Raw genomic sequence first — 5,998 nt, 5'->3', positions numbered from 1 at the left:
AAATATATATATATATACACCTATATGTGTGTGTATATATATCCCTGCCCTCCCCTTCCCTTCTCTTCTCACAGGCTGAGCAGTCGCAGTGAGAGGACAGTAGCTTTCCATCACAGATGCTTTTCCTGTGACTGTTTTTTGTTTTCTAAGCCTGCCACATGAAAATAGACATAATGTTTTCATTTTGGTTGTCTATAAATAAATAGAAATTTGACTTCCAGAATGTGTTACTAGAGCAAATCAAGTTGTTCTAGGATTACTACCTTTTAAAAAAATACTCTTATGATTTACATGCAGATAAACCTCTATGTTAAAAAGTACGGTCATGATGAACCGAAATCTCTGTTACACAGTGGTTACTTAGAGCACTTTTTGTTTTTGGTTGGTATTTGCTGTATTAGATATTCAAACCTCAAACCAATATGCTCACATCTTTCTGTTACATTATCTTAAAGACTTGTTTAAAACCAAATCTTGGTCTTCATAGGTCTAAACCTGCGTCTGAAGCCATGCATGTGCGAAAGCAAGGGGATAAATAGCCATTGGAAGCTCCCTTCCTCCCCTGACTGGCCTGACCTGGCCAGTAAAGGCTGGTGCACAGACTTCGTTTGCCAGCAGAGCTTCCCTGGGGATTGCATCCTCCTCCTCCTCCTCGGCATAATGGCAGAAGATTGCTTTCCTTGCAGATTTTTTATGGTAACAGTCTATGCTTTTACCATTAACTCAGCCAGTGGAAATAGCAGTGCCCCAAGCGCAGCGCTGGCAGTGTCGTCTGCAGGGAGAAAAGCACCTCTCTTCTCCACTGCTGGACCCCATCGTGCTTCCTGAGGTCACACTGGGACCTCCAGGTGGGTCACAGGTCAATGTGGACACCGCCAACTTCTGCTGGCTGGCCTGCTCTTGGTCCTTGGCTTCAAGTTGCTGCTGGGCATGCAGCTCCTTCCCTCTGCTTGAGGGAGGTGGGACCTAAAGCAAGACCTGGGGGGGACTTAACATCACCCAAGGTTTGGATTTTGCCTGCCATTGAGCAAGCATTGCTAAGGCAGCCCCACAGCACAGAGGCAATCTCAGCACAGTCTGAAAGGAAAATATGGAAATATTTCCTTTAATGTCCAGCACAGGGGTACTGTTACTGACTCGGAGCTTTAGCTGGCTCCAAGCTGGGAGCCTTTGGCAGGGTGGCAGGACACTGCCAGCCCTCGGTGTCAGGGCATGTGAGACAGCACTGTCCCACAGACATTTTGCTCATTAGTTCTTCTGCAGGGATATCTACTTATTTCACATGGGAATAAGCCTCTCTCCTCCATAGAAGGTGTGAGTAAGCTGTATGTCCAGACGATGGTCCAGACATAACCTCTAGTGCAGGACATCTCTGACCTGCTGGAAGCTGGGATGCTGAGCCGCAGGAAGAACAGCTTGCTGTACTTTACCTACATATTTTTCTATACTCTTTCTTTAAGTCACAGCTGTGGTTTAGTGGACCTCTGCTCCTACTGGATGTGCTGCTCTTCCCATGGCTATCTTTTAGACATACAAACCAAGCCTTGAAGCTGCCTTTCAGTTTTAAAATTTCAGTACATGGGAAAGGGGAGCTTTGTCAGGATCTGCCCCTCGGTGAGGAGGACTGTCTTTGCAGCATGTACCAATGGCCGGAGCACTGAGGTGGAACAGATCATGCCAGACCATTTTGCATTTGGGACACTGTGTTGACCACTCACTTTGACAGGCACGTTTCACTGTTCGTTTCCCTGGTACATGCTTTGGAAATCCCTGCTCCAGAAATGTCTAACTGCTGAGCGAGCAGGCTGAATATTAAGTGGAGGCTAGAGAGAACCTTGCTCCTTTTCTTAATACATGCATAGTCAGAGGGTGTGGTGGGTTGACCCTGGTTGGATACTTGGTGCCCACCAAAGCCACTCTATCACTCCCCTCCTCAGCTGGACAGTGGAGAGAAAGTATAACAAAAGGCTCATAGGTCAAGATAAGGACAGGGAGAGATCACTCACCAATTACACTCATGGGCAAAGCAGACGTGACTTGAGGAAATTAGTTTAGTTTATTACCAATCAAATGAGAGTAGGATAATGAGAAATTAAACCAAATCTTAAAAACACCTTTCCCCCACCCCTCCCTTTTTCCTGGGCTCAGCTTCACTCCTGATTTCTCTGCCTCCACCCCCCAAATGGCACAGGAGGATGGGGAATGGGAGTTGTGGTCAGTTCATCACACGTTGTCTCTGCTGCTCCTTCCTCCTCAGGGGGAGGACTCCTCACACTCTTCCCCTGCTCCAGCCTGGGGTCCCTCCCACGGGAGATAATCCTCCACGAACTTCTCCAGCGTGAGTCCTTCCCACAGGCTGCAGTTCTTCACAAACTGCTCCAGCGTGGGTCCCTTCCATGGGCGCAGTCCTTCAGGCACAGACTGCTCCAGCATGGGTCCCCCACGGGGTCACAAGTCCTGCCAGCAAACCTGCTCCAGCCTGGGCTCCTCTCTCCATGGGGCCACAGGTCCTGCCAGGAGCCTGCTCCAGTGTGGGCTTCCCACGGGGTCACAGCCTCCTTTGGGCATCCCCCTGCTCTGGCGTGGTGTCCTCCAGGGGCTTCAGGTGTATCTCTGCTCCCCCGTTACCCCCATGGCTGCAGGGGCACAGCTGCCTCGCCATGGGCTGCACCACGGGCTGCAGGGGAACCTCTGCTCCGGCGCCTGGAGCACCTCCTGCCCTCCTTCTGCACTGACCCTGGGGTCTGCAGGGCTGTTTCTCTCACATTTTCTGACTCTTCTTTTCTCACTGCTTCTGGTGTTGCACAGGTTTTTTTCCCCCTTGTTAAATCTGTTATCCCAGAGGCTCTACCACTGTCGCTGATGGGCTCAGCCTTGGCCAGCGATGGGTCTGACTTGGAGCCGACTGGTGTTGGCTTTATCGGACATCATGGAAGCTTCTAGCAGCTTCTCACAGAAGCCACCCCTGTAGCCTCCCTGCTACCAAAATCTTGCCATGCAAACCCAGTACAGAGGGTTTTGCAGCTCGAGTGTAGATGGCACTATGCACATCTGCCTTCACCCAGTTGTTCAGTCACTTTAGAGTTTCTTTGCCACATAGCATGGAACTGGTGAGATGTGGGATCAGTCTTCCTCCTCCTAGACAGCTGAATTTGAAATCCCATCTCAGCCTCCTTTAGACTGAGGGGTAAGCCACTCTTCTCATGTGCCTCTCTGAGCCCACTCACCACTACCAAAGTGTGTGGTTCCTGCACCACTACCAAAACCAGCTGCTCCTCCATGTCTTCTCTCTTTTTGAAGGCTCCTTAGACAATAAGAGATGCTCGTTGCCACATGCTGTCAAGTTTTCAGTGCCATTATACCTTGGAACAAGGAATTGGTGTTTTAGGGCAGGGCTGCCTGCTTTGTTAACTCCCATTTCCCCACTGATCTAATCGTTCTGGGCGCTGAAACTTTACTCCATGGAGGAGGCTGCAGCATAGAAGGTGCAGCAGGAGTCCCAGGCACTTTCTCCTACTTTGGTCCCCTTGGAAACTACAGGTACGTGTCTGTCTGCCTCTGTACAGCACCTTCTTCCCTGCTCTCCTGTGGCTCACTGATCCCACATTCATACCAGCTCTGCTGTCTCAAGGAACTTACCCAAGGGGAGGGAACTGCATGTCCGAGCATGGGGAGAGACGAGGGACCATGGGTCTTTTTCCTTGCCCCCAGTCCCAGAGAAGAGAGATCATGCAAGGTAGATATGCTCTGGCTTCAGAGAGGAGACCAGGGATACAGACACAAGCCAGGGAGATGGGCGTCTTGGGAAAAGGGAGGTTGAGGCCAAGCTGTGCAAAGTGCTGCGGTGCTGCAGAATGGGGCACAAGACTTGCAAGGAAAGTCACACAGTGGTATCAGCACCTGGCAGTATTGTTCTGGACTGGGAATGCTTCTGTACCATACTCCATGGAGCTGGTGCATTATCCACTGTTCCTGTGTTATGACTTTTAAATTAGTATGTTTCTCCAGGTTTTAATCTTTTTCTTATCGTGAGGCTGTTGTGTGGAATTAAATCCTAACTCACATCCATGTGGGAGCTGAAAATGTCAGTGGGGGCTGAAAAGTGGTCTCTGCTGAGGGGCCGTCATGTTGAGATGTGCTCCACACTCCTGCCGGTACAGCTCTCCGAGGCAGAGAGGGTGTTCCTGCTCTGCCATAGCAATAGTCACACCTGCACGTGGGTGGTGGATGTCAATACAGTGTGATGCAGACAGGGACGGATGCCTGCCCCCATCCCACAGGCAGGACTCCGACCGAGCAAGCTTTCTGCCTGTTGAAGCACCTGTGGGAAGGAGCACAACTTGGAGAGAAGCAAACGGGAGATGACAATACAGGGAAAAGGAGGAGGCCCAATGATGCTGGGTGTCCAGCTTGCAAACATCGCCAAGGCTTGTCCCCAAGGACACCTCCAAGCAGCCCTCTGGAACTGACATGTTTATTGTCTCCTTTTTTTTTTTTTTTTTTTCTTTTTTCCCTTTTTTTTTTTTTTTCCTATCATCTCTTTCATGGAAAGCATTAGAAACCAGGAGGTTTTTTTTTCCTGACCCTTTTTTTCAACCTAGGGCTGCAACTGAAGCATTCAGCGCAGGACTGTGTGTGCATCTCGTGTGACAGAACTGCCTCATGTCAATGCATGGCTTTAAAAACTTTACTTAAAAACCTACTTTGCAGGGAAAAGTGACAGTGTAGACCAGCTATTCACACTTAGCAATGCTTGCAAAGTGAAACCAGCTCACTTCAAGACCAAAAGGCAGACAGGTGACTAAGGCTGACTTGCTTCCACTGTGTCCTTTGTTTTCCCAGTGGGAGGACACAGGGCATCACCTGCGAAGTTTGCCATCTCCACTCCGCTGGGCAGTGGATCAGTTGTTCCAAACAGCATCACAGCCAACCCAGCCAGTCATCCTGGTGCGTGCTGAGGTGACATTTCCACTTGATACCACATCCCAGGAATTTTAAAGGCAATTTTAAAGTATCTCAGGAATTTTAAAGGGTTTGAAAGGTTTCGATCAGTCTGCTTTTGCAAGAAGGATTTTCCTGTGCTTTTTCATGGTTTTGATGCTCAAAGCAAACAGATGCTTGTTTAGAAACAGATCAGAATTCCCAGACTCACAGGAAATACTCTCTGCTTTATTTTGCACTGTTTAGCACCCAAAGCTAAGTGTGCAATCTGTCCCCATGAATAACCTGAGCTGTTCCCCCCTTCAGGGCACTTCCTGCACACCCTGAGAGCTCTCTGGCAGCGTAAGCTGTGGGAGATCATCTGTGCATGAGCTGGAGAAACTTATGGAAATATCGCTGCTTTGGGGCTGTTATTTAGAAGGTGCTGGGATAAATGATTTATTAGTGTGCTCAGCGATGACACTGAGAGGGTTCTTCTCAGGTTGGCTTTTATCACTGACACCTCCTTATGGGGTCTCACTTACTGGAAAATTCCTGGTAACTGGATAGTGAGAGGGACCTGCAGCCCCAGGTCACGCAGCTGATGACCTTGTGCTCAAAACTGCGTAACCCCTCACAGCAAGAGAGAATGAAACCCACAGGCGTGGCATTCCTTCAGGCATGGCCGCGTGCTAGTGAAATCTGATGGGAGAAGCTGCAGCCTCTGCACGAGGTGCAGCTCAAAGTTTCTCCCTCTAGTTTCTTTCTCTTATTTTTGCAGACCCCCAGATTTGAGAACTCTGTTTTGACATTCATGGATCTTTATTTGTTGGCTGTTGCTGGATCCAGCAGCCCAACAGGCAAGACTGTTCTAGCTCCATGCCCCAGGTCCAGGCTGTATACCCAGGCTGAGCACAAGTTCCCAGTAGGCACGCACACAAAACCTACATGCACACTCGCACATGCAGCACAAAGAGCTTCAGTCCATTCCCCCTTTGTGTCTGATCAGGATGAAGGTCCATTGGGGGGAAATACATACCGACACACCATATGGACAGCCACTACCCTCACAAACCCC

This window comes from Pterocles gutturalis, unplaced genomic scaffold (assembly GCF_000699245.1).
Source record: "Pterocles gutturalis isolate BGI_N339 unplaced genomic scaffold, ASM69924v1 scaffold3682, whole genome shotgun sequence".
NCBI classification, from domain to species: Eukaryota; Metazoa; Chordata; class Aves; order Pterocliformes; family Pteroclidae; genus Pterocles; species Pterocles gutturalis.
This window is presented reverse-complemented; position numbering follows the sequence as displayed.